The sequence below is a fragment of the Cricetulus griseus genome, chromosome 7 (genome assembly GCF_003668045.3).
Source record: "Cricetulus griseus strain 17A/GY chromosome 7, alternate assembly CriGri-PICRH-1.0, whole genome shotgun sequence".
Lineage (NCBI taxonomy): Eukaryota > Metazoa > Chordata > Mammalia > Rodentia > Cricetidae > Cricetulus > Cricetulus griseus.
The window spans coordinates 92,521,295-92,532,235 of record NC_048600.1 but is presented as its reverse complement, the minus strand read 5'-3'; the positions used below and the strand labels follow the sequence as shown (position 1 = coordinate 92,532,235).

The following is a 10,941-nucleotide window of genomic DNA, read 5'->3' as shown; positions in this document are numbered from 1 at the left end:
TTAAGTGCCCTTAAATTACCTAAACCCTGGGGAAATGTGCTCTTGTGTTGCCCTTTTAACGATGCTGGTTTTCCCTTGCAAGTTGGATTTAAATAACCCTTCTTTCTGTGTTGTCACGCACTTAAAGAGCAACATCATAAAAAATTCCCAACCCTAAACTTTAATTATGGGGTATGCTGAGGAGGGAGGGGAGCTTGGGGAGGAAATAATGGGCCGACAAGAATGGAGTCACACTGGGGATGCTCACTAGCGGAGCTGAAGGTTTGCCTGCTGCTGGGAAGTTAAAAAGCAAAACAGCCCCCACCCCAGCCCAGCCAGGTTCACTTTAAGAGACCCATGGTTGTGTGACTGGCTGGCCTTTCACTCAGTCTTCTTGTGTGTGTCTGGCATCCTACGGATCCTGAGGCCCTTCCGTTGTGTTGCTTCCACTTCTTCTACTCGCAACAGTTGTCACCCACATGGACTCTATGCTGTTCCCCCCCCCCCCCCGTGTGTGTTTGTGTGTGTGTGTGTGTGTGTGTGTGTTGTGTGAGAGAGAGAGAGAGAGAGAGAGAGAGAGAGAGAGAGAGAGAGAGAGAGAGAGAACCTGTATGCCACAACGCCACAACATAGGTGTGAAAGTCAGAGGATAACTTTTGAGAGTTGGTTCTATCCTTTCACTATGTGACTTCCCGGACAGAAGGCTTGGCAGCAAGTACCTTTCACCACTGAGCCGTTTTGCCAGCCCCTACATGGATTTTGGCTGCTGTGGTTTGGAGCAGGGGCCTGGACATGCTGGGGATCTATGAACAAGGCTCCTTCTCCCCCTAACTATTTCTGACAGCAAGGGAAAAAGTACAGGAGGGATATGGGGGAGATAGCTCAATTGGTAAATTGTTTGGTGTGTGGGCATGAAAACCTGAGTGTTCCATCCCCAGTACCCACATAAAAAAACAAAAAACAAAACAAAACCCGGTGTAGCTGGGCAGTGGTGGTGGCACACGTCTTTAATCTCAGCACTCTATGAGTTCAAAGCCAGCCTGGTCTAAAGATGGAGTTCTAGGACAGCCAAGGCCACACAGTGAAACCCTGTCTTAAAACCACAGTAGCAACATCAAAGCTGGGTGTGGTGGGATGGCTGTTACAATCTCATCCCTGGAGTGGCAGAGGCAGGAGGATCCCTCCTGCTCACCAGCCAGCAAACTTAGTTTACTTGGCAAGCTCCAGGCCAGTGAAAGACTTGTTGAAAAACAACAACAACAAAAAACCAAAAAACCATGATGGAGGGCCCCTCCCTGAGCAAGGACAGCCAAGGTTGACCTTCTGGCCTCCACATGTTCACTTGGGTACATACTTACACATAAACACACAAACACAGAGAGCTCTGGGAACCATGAGGGAGTCCTTCTAAGGCCTTTAAACAAAGACTTGAACTTGAGGCAAAGCTGCCACCCAGGTTTTGTGCAAGGACTGTGTAGTTCTTCCTGCGGTGGTGGTGGGGCTGCGTGCACTGAGGTCCCAGAGGTGTGAGAGCATGGCAGTTGAAGCCAGTGGCTTTCTGGGCGTGGGAAGGAACAGCAGGTGGCAGTAATTGGGAAGCTTGAAGTCTGTACTGGTCATAAAAAGTGAAAGGGACAACTTACAGAGAGTCTCGCATCTGGCTAGTGTCCTTAAATGGAGTAGGGGGTTGAGCACCCGCTGTTTCTGACTCTAGCAGAGCCACTGTTTTGCCCGAGATAGCTGAGGAACTGATATCGGCATTCCAGAGGCATGAACTAACAGGTCTTTTCATTTACATTGAAAAGTAATATCAAGAGGAAGAGGTTTCTGGCACCTGTACAGTTTTTTTTTTTTTTTTTTTTTTTTTTTTTGTTTGTTTTTTTTTAAATCTTGATGGAGCCATTTTCCGCATCAGGTTGGCAGCCCTGTCTCTGCCCTGTTAGCCGTGCCTGAGCCGTTGGGTGGTGTCACCGGTCCTCCAGGAAACTGATTTTGGACCCTGGCCTCTGACTCAGTGTGGCCTTCTGGGTGGCTCCCTGTGCGAGGTAGGCGGCCGTGTCCTTGCCCAGCCCATAAGCAGGTGCCCCAAGTGATCCCACTCCTGCCCAGAAGTCCCAGTGAGAGACTGCAAAGGTGTCTCGGTGGGCACAGCTGGGTAAGTGGAGCAGCTGGAGTGGTGGGTGGGTGGGGCAGACAGGTAGACATGGGGCGGAGGCCCAGGTGCTCAGAGTGGGTGTGATTTGTGCACAAAGCCAGAGGCTTTTACCTGTTGAGCAGGGAAAGACGTGTGGGAAGCTGGGCTGGCTTTTTGGAAACCATGTCTGCTGGAAGCTTGTGTTTTAGTCACCGAGCAAAGGTACGGGATGAAGAGTGGCATATGCAACGGGTCTATCACTTCCTTGTCCCCCTGCCCACTCCATGTCTTGTCTGCCAGGATGTATGTCTTTGTGTGACACTCTGCATGTGTCTGGGAATTTCTGTAACTCATGAACAGTAGAGGATAAGGGTAGTGGGCAGCCTGGCCCAGGAGTGCATGGTTATCAGGGTACCTGGTCCCATGATGCCTTGGGCCTTGTTCCTGGTCTCCCTGTGACACGGTTCTCTCACAAGCCTTCAGAGCTGCATATGGGCCACCAGAGGGACCCGTTTTAGCTTCAAAATCCCGAAAACAGGGTTGTCTGGTGAGCTGTCCCCACTTGGTAACACATGACTGCCAACTGGGTATTTTAGTCACTGAGTTCAGAGTCATAGGATGAGGCTTCAGAGGGTTATTTCTTCACTGTCATGCAGGCCTTGAGGAACCAGAGTCATGTCGGCCCCAGCTAGGTGTTCTCCTAGCTGTGTGACACTAAGCAGGTACAGGTATTTGCTTCAAAGCCCCAAGTTAAAGGGGAGTTGTTTGTTAAGGTTGTGTGAGTGCGGGGAGTGCACATCAAAAGTTGTTCCTCAGGAGCCAGCTGCCTTGTCTTTTGATGTAGGTCTCTAACTGGGGCCTGGAGCTTGCTGATTTGGCTGGACAGGCTGACCAGTAATCCCCAAGGATCCTCCTGTCTACATTTCTATGCTGGGCTTACAAGCATAAGTCACCAACCTACCAACCTACGGGTACACACTTGGTTTCTCACCTGGGTGCTAGGACTGGCCTTGGGCCCTAATTCGCATGGTAAGGGCTCCACTGACTGAGCTACCGATTAGGCCTCCGAATTTTTTTTAAAGGCAGGATTGTATTTGCCCATTATGGTTAGTAAAACTTGTGCCCTAGTGTAGACCCAGAAGCCAGAGGGGAGTGTGAAAAGTGCTTTCTTTTCTGTATACCATGTGATTGTTCCCAAGCCTCTTTTTGTAGTAAGTGCTTCTAGAACCTTCTGAACTCTGCCCTTAGTCCCATTAGTCCCAGGCTCTGGCTTATAGGGACCTCATGGGACAGCTCCATTTGCATCTTGAATCCTTTGCAGCCCAGCTCCCAGGATGGGCCTGCCTTTCATTTGACAACTGTGTTGTGGACTAGGCTTACCCTGGGTAAGGCCTGGAGTGGGCTGCAGTGTTTCAGAATTGCTTTGGGGAGAAGGGTCTTTTTTTTTTTTTTCTTGGTTTTTCAAGATAGGGTTTCTCTGTATAGCTTTGGAGCCCATCCTGGCACTCGCTCTGGAGACCAGGCTGGCCTCAAACTCACAGAGATCTGCCTGCCTCTGCCTCCCGAGTGCTGGGATTGATTAAAGGCGTGCACCACCAACGCCCGGCTGGGTCTGCCTAATTTTAAATCTTTGAACTTATCACAGCAGATTTCCTGGTGGTGTCCTGTCTCTTGTCCCCCCTTGTGCTCTTCAGAGTGAGTGGAAGCGAACCCTGTTTTGGAGAGGGACACAGAGGGGCTACAGTGAACCAGAATGTGTTGGCACCCACAAGTCTATTCACTGAACTTTTAAAGCAGTGGTTCTCAACCCCATTCACAGGGGTCGCCTAACACCATCGGAAAACACAGAGATTTACATTATGACTCATTAGAGTAGCAAAATTAAAGTTATGAAGCAGTAATGAGAATAACTTCATAGTTGATGTCACCGCAACATGAGGAACTGCAGTAAAGGGTCACAGCATTAGGATGGTTGAGAAACCATTGCTCTAAAGAGAGCTTTAACAAATGGGTCAGAGCTATAGTGCTGTCCAGCCCTGCCATGAAAGTCAGCTCCATCATTTACACCGGAAGTTTAGGAAGTCCCAAGTTTGTCTTTAATTTGTCTTTATTTTGTGTACACATGGGCTTTCCTCAGTTCATCTTCCATCCCCTGTGTACTCTAACCCCCTGAGGCTGTACAGCAGGGACAGAATCACATACATCTCAGGGAGTACAGTAAGGGGTGCAAGGAGCCAGATTTCCTGGTGGTGTCCTGTCTCTCGTCCCCCCTCGTGCTCTTCAGAGTGAGTGGAAGTGAACTGTGTTTTAGAGAGGGGCACAGAGGGCTATCCTGGGCTTGCTGTTGGTGTTCCCCGGGCTCATCTGGGGGACTGTTAGAGCATGCTGGTCTCTGAATGTAACAGCTTTTACCACTAAGCTACAGCTGTTGCTATTGCTCCGGAGGCCCTGGAGGTCAGATCTGTTGACATCCCATCATAGGAGGAAGTGGGAAGCGGGGAGCGACATTAGACCCTGACTGTGCTCCTTGCACCCCTTACTGTACTCCCCGAGATGTATGTGATTCTGTCCCAGCTGTACAGCCTCAGGGGGTTGGAGTACACAGGGGATGGAAGATGAACTGAGGGGAAGACCATCCACCATGGCGGAGACTTTTCAGCGACGCCCCTGTTTTGGGGACAACCACACTCCTGTAAGCGACCCCTTCCCATGCTCCTGGAAGTAAGCCCAGGAGACCCATTTGCTCACTAAGCTAGACTTGGGTGGGATTGTTCAAGGAGAAGGGTGTTCATGACTCCCTGGGAAAAACCTCTGCAGAGAAGACACTGAGTTAACAGTGGGATTTGCCCTCTCAACCCTGGGCCAGCAATCTCACGTCTGTCACTTCTCAGTGCTGCTGTTCTTCCTGGCAGACCCAGCTGAAGACAGCCTGTACGGTGGTACCCAGGTGGTTTTAGATGATGCTGGATGTGGCCTTTATTGCCTTATGTCCACTCCTTCCAGCCCCACTGCTGTTATTCCTCTCCTCTCCCTCCCTCATCTTCTTTTCCTTGTCCCCTCCTCTAATTCTCCTCTCCCATTCCTCCTCCTCCTCCCCCCTCCCCTCTTCCTTCCCACTCTTCTCTTTTTGCACAGCACTGGGGCTTGAACCTATGGTCTTATGTATACAGACCTTGAATGGTTTTTTCTTCATATTTTCTAATCATGTTTTAAAAATTACTCTATGTATATGAGTGTTTTGCTTGCACGTATGTATGTGTATCATATGCATGCCTGATGCCGGCTATCATAAGAGGGCATTGGATGCTCTGTAACTGGAGTTACAAACAGTTGTGAGCCACCACGTGGGTGCTGGGAATCAGATCTAGGTTCTCTGCAAGAGCAACAAGTGCTCTTAGCCACTGAGCCATCTCTCCAGCCCCCTTCTAACATAAAGTCTGAGTGTGACATCTGTTTTCAGAAACCACAAATGAGGCTTAGAGAAAATAGGCCTCAGAATCCTAGCCTTCTGTAGGAAACAGGGCACAAGAGATTTAATAGCATTTTACTTTGCTTATTATACTTGGTCTTCCTTCCTTCCCTCCCTCCCTCCTTCTCTCTCTCTCTTTTTTTTCCTTTTTGTGGTGCTGGGGGGTGCAAACCTAGGGCCTTGGGCATGCTAGGCAAGTGTTCTAGTATTGAGCTACACCTCCAGTCCTTGGTTTCTTATAGCTCAGGCTGGCCTTGAACTCGTGATCTTTCTGTGTCAGCCTCCTGAGTGCCATGTTACAGGTGTGTGCCCACACCTAGACAATTATTCTTGATTTTATGAAAATCTTCTCTGTGTAGCATGAGTACTTAGGTCCCTTCTATGGTAAAGCTGTAAGGTGTGTTTTAAAAGTGGGTAAATCTGGGCCAGCGAGATGGTTCATTGTGGTCAAGGTATTTACTACCAGCTCCGATCACCTGACTTCTATCCCCAGGGACCCATATGGTAGAAGGAGAGAACCAACACCACAAAGTTGTCCTTTGGCTCCTCCCCTCAATATTTTTAAAGTTGAGTAAATTTGAGGGAAAAGAAAAGAAAAATAAATACTAGTCCTGGTGGTCTGTTCCCAAAGTGATGAGCTACCAGGGTTGGGGAAGCCTGCTTAATGGTGTGCTTGCAGTGAGGAGGCCGGGAGGACTGGTGAGGAGGCACTGCAGTGCTTGCCTGAGAGGGAAAGCTACCTTTCTGGAAAGCTGTACACACAAGATTGTCAGGGTAATAGTGTGTGCTTCTAGGTTGCATGGGCAGGATTTTGCAGGTTTTACTGAGAGGATGGGTGCGTACATGTGTGCGTGCGTGTGTCTGTGTGTGCGTGCTCATGTGTGCTTCTTCCAATTGTAGTCATGCTTACCCCTTTTGACCCACTGTCCTTACCCATGGCTTGCTTAACGATTCTATTTAGGGAAACAGATGGGTGTTCCCAAGAAAAAGTCCCAGTGGATCTTTCTCAACTGATTGATTTTCCAGATATTCCAATGATTCTCCATCCTTAGTCAATATTAAGGTCACCTGGTGGCTCTAGTACATATCAAGAGGCCATGTCTACCCCATTTTACCCTGCTAGCCTCTTGTGTGCTTGCTTTCTAGGTGACCCCTACGTGCCACCTGTCCCCCCCAACCCCCGTGGAGTGAGAGGGGGGCTTGTGCGTGCTAGCTGTACCACTAAGGTACACTTTGGAAGAGACGAGGGTGGTTGAAGGGTGAGTATAGGGAGAACTGATGGCCTCTACCTTCAGGAGTTAGGAAACCCTCTAGGAAGGAGAGCGGAGAGGACTGTGGGTCCTGGCTCTGGCTGCTAGGCCTGGCCCCCACTCTTTACACACATGGACCCCAAATTCTCAACAGGCACAGAATCACCAAGCACAGATCAGACGTAGGTGATATCCACATCCCAGGATGTGGGATTCCCTCCAAAGACCTTGCAAGCTACATGTGGATAATATTGGCTGGCGTTTTTCAAGCCCTTCCTTAATGCCAGACATTGTACTAAGGTTCTACTGCAAGCTGCAGAATGGATTCAGGCCAAGCCCTATAGGTCTGTAAGAATAATTGCTGATGTTTGTTGAGCCCTTCCCATTGTGCTAAACTCCCTTAGTGCATTGTTCATACAATCCTTGTTGAGTCCCACAAGGCAGTTTTTAGACTTCTCTTGGTTGCTTTGGAGGCAGGGCATTGACCAAGGCTCTAAATTAAGTCATTGTCATCACAGGGAGCCATCTTCATCCAGTGATTGCTGTGGGAGGCACTGATGAACACTTTGTATACATTGTCATTGTCGTAGTTGCTTTCTGTTGTGACAGACACCATGATGAAAACCAACTTGGGGAGACTAGAGTCCGTCATTCAGGGGAGCCAGGGCAAGAGTTCAAGCAGGAATATGGAGGTAGGAACTGATTCAGAGGCCATGGAGGAACTCTGCTTACTGGCTTGCTTCCTGTGACTTGCTCAGCCTGCCAACCTGCCCAGAGATGGTACCATTCATAGTAGGCTGGGTCCTTCCATATCAATCAGCAATCAAGAAAATGCCTCACAGACATGCCCACAGGCCAATCTGAAGTTCTCTCTCAGTTGAGGTTCTCTCTCCCTTCCCTCATATGTCTAGGGTTTTCAAGTTGATAAAAAACTATGACTGTCAAAATTCCTTTGATATTTGGGATGAAGGAATTGAGGATCAGGTGAGCCTTATGCCAACAACTAAAAAGTGTCTCTAAGCAAGGGCCACACGGGATGCCAGTTTGATGAAACGTGTGAATTAGGTTCTTGGTTCCATGCCAGTCTGCTAGACTGATGTCTTAATGCAGGGTGCAGACTGGACAAGTGCAGGGAATGGCTTTGAAGTTGAATGCTTGGCCAAAGCCACACAGTTAGAACATGGCAGAGATGGAATTTGAAACCAGGTCTGCTGATTCTGGAGCTGAGCCAAAGAGATATTATAATATGCTCATCAGAGTGACTTGTTGGGGTGCTTGGGGAACGAGGGTGTTCTCTGGTCACATGCAGCCTCACAAACGATCATTGTGCATGGCTGAGTGCCTAGCTGAGAGCCCTTCCCTGGGCAGACAAACAAAAATGCTTGTTTGTCTTTCCATGCTTGCCCACATGGGAGCGTTAGCACATTCCTGGACCTGCATTCTCTCAGCTGGCAGAATCACTATCCAGATGTTATTCTACTTTAATCGTTGGAACACATGGCAGCAGTTCCCCACTAGCCTTTCAGCCTCAGATTCCCACCCAGCAAAGGATGACCTTGGGCCCAGCTGGTTCCCTGAGAACAGAAATCCCCACCTCTTCTCACTTCCAGACACAGTGCCAGCAGCAGAATTGTAATGCAACCGTAACATCACAGAATTGTAGTGCAACCATGGAGTCCTCCACAGTGTCCCAGCCCTGTGCCAAGCAATTCACCACATCAGCTGATCTGAACCTTCAAGTCATCAGTAAAGACAAATCTGAGTAAGAATCTTGTGGGAGAAGGATGATGTCGTCATTTTCTGTCTTCTTCGAAAGATAATTGTGCTTACCATCTAAAGCGGAAGTTGTCTCACACCCCCAACCCAGTGCATTTCTGCTTGTCGTAATTTGGAGGAGGGTGGCTGCTGGCTACAAGCCAGGGATGCTGCTTAATACCCTGCAGGGTCAGGACAGACTCCTGTCACAAGCAATGATCAATCAAGCAGGTTTTTCTATAGAAGAATGGTTTACTCAGCCACTGGTGGCGTTTCTCCTGGGATCCAGCAGCTGTGCCCGGCCTCCTCCTGTGTGAGTTTGTACCACTGTCAGCCAGCCACACTTAGTCCACTCAATAAGTCGCAATTAGATCAGTTGCTGCACGTGAGTGTTTGAGGGCAAAGTTTATCTTTGCCTTCCCAGGGCCTCTCACAGCATGCCTGGGTAAAGTTTGTTGAATGTAGAACCTGAGTGTTGCCATGGTGGGGTGTGGCCAGGGGAAGAGAGGTCCTAGTGTGGCTGCAGGAACATGGAACCAGCTTGAGGCGTGGCCACCAAATCAGATGTCTCTGAGCAGGGAGAAGAGCAGAGGGCTAGGTGTCTTTTACTTTTCTCTGATTTGCAGCAAGCACCCTGGTCCCCAGAGGCTCAAAGAGTACCGAAAGATAAGGCGTGCCCCATCCACAGGCCTTGAGAGGGGCCTCTGTCTGGTTGGCTTCTATCTTGGCTTGAGCAAGCTTGCCCATTGCTGAGCAGCACGCTTGGGAGGGGTGTTGCTGTGCAGACAGTATGCTGAGGGCTCTTCATTCTTCTCATCTTCAACAGAGACTCAGGTATGACCACTGAGTGCCAGGAGCAGGCTTAACCTGGCATGGACTGAGCGAGCCTGGTTCTCAGCTCTGCAGAACTCTCAGGGAGCAGTCTCTACTTGCCTCCTGCTGAAGTCAGCATGCAGGGTAGGGGTAAAGTCAGAGACAGATACCCTGACATGACAGAAGGAAAGAGTGGCATATTCATTCTAGCTACTCAGTTCAGGTCCTTAAAGAACACTTGCCCTGGAGGGTGACTGGGACAAGAGCTTGGGGACAACTTGGATAGCACCTTCCCTAGGGTACCTGCTGGCTGTGTGCAGGGATGTGCCAAGAACACAGTACAGTGGGATTGACCCTTTGATTGTGTGGGAGCTGGTAGGGACGGGTGCCTGCTTGCTCTTCTGTTCTCGATGCTTCTTACCTCAGAGGTTTGCGTGAACTGGTTGCAGGCACTATAGTGGCCTGTTTGCCCAGCCTGGTGCCTTTCCCTAGCACCGGCAGCCTGCCTCTGCCCCTCACATCATCCCCATTAATCCAGGAGCAACTGGTTCTTCATCCAGGAAGGTGCCAGTGGCTTCTGCCTCAATGGGTGACTCACTGGGATACAGGCCCCAGACATTCATTATTGCCATGGTCAGACATAGTGAATGAATGCTGGGAGCCTTGGAGCCTGGGTGCCTGAGTTTGAATCCCAGCTAGCCACTCCCTGACTGTGTCATCTTAAGCAAGTTATTAAGTTCTCTGTGACTCAGTTGCCCTATCAGTAAAGTGAGTCTGAGACTGGAGGCTGCCTCAGTAAGGTTTGTCCTGTGGCTGAATGAGTTAGTGTATTAGTGCTGAATATACGTACACATGGTGGCGGTTCATGGTTTTCTGTGTTTCTCCCTTGTGTGCCAGCTATTGGTGTCACCAAAGGGTGGCATCAGCCTTACCTGCTCCTGCTTCTTTGACATAATGAATGCATTTCTAATTGTGCTTGAAACATCTTGCCAGCTCCAGATAAGTCTGGCTTCCAGATTTCAGGGGGCGGGGGTGGGGGGGTGGGTGAGCAGGACAGTTACCTGCATAGCTAGCTGGTCATCTTGGCACTTTCCACTTGCTTTCTTTTTCAGAAGGTAGTAGCCTCTAAAAAAGATGCATTGGGGCTGGCAAGGTGGTTCAGTGGGTGGAGGTGCCAGACAACCAGGGCCTCACAAAGAGGAAGGAGAGAGCTGACTCCCACAGGTTGTCCACTGACCCTTTGACCTCCACACATACACGGTATGTGAGTATGCACACAGTGCACACACACACACACACACACACACACACACACACACACACACACACACACAAAATCAATCAATCAATTCTCAGTATTTAAGAATTATTTTAAAGGCTCCATCTTAGGGGCTGGAGAGAAATCACAGTGGTTGAGAGCAGTTGCTGTTCTTGAGGAGGACCTGGTTCCCAGCACCCACAGTGTGACTCCCAACTGTAACTCCAGTCCCAGAGGATCTGATGTCTTTCTTCTGGCTTCCACAGGCACTAGGCATGCATGT

At 49.5% G+C, this 10,941-nt stretch overlaps 1 protein-coding gene across 2 annotated transcripts in view; it reads left to right on the top strand.

Annotated features, from left to right (window-relative positions):
• Ksr1 (kinase suppressor of ras 1) overlaps window positions 1-10,941 on the top strand; it is a 130,963-nt gene that overhangs the window by 34,817 nt on the left and 85,205 nt on the right. The window lies entirely within an intron of this gene.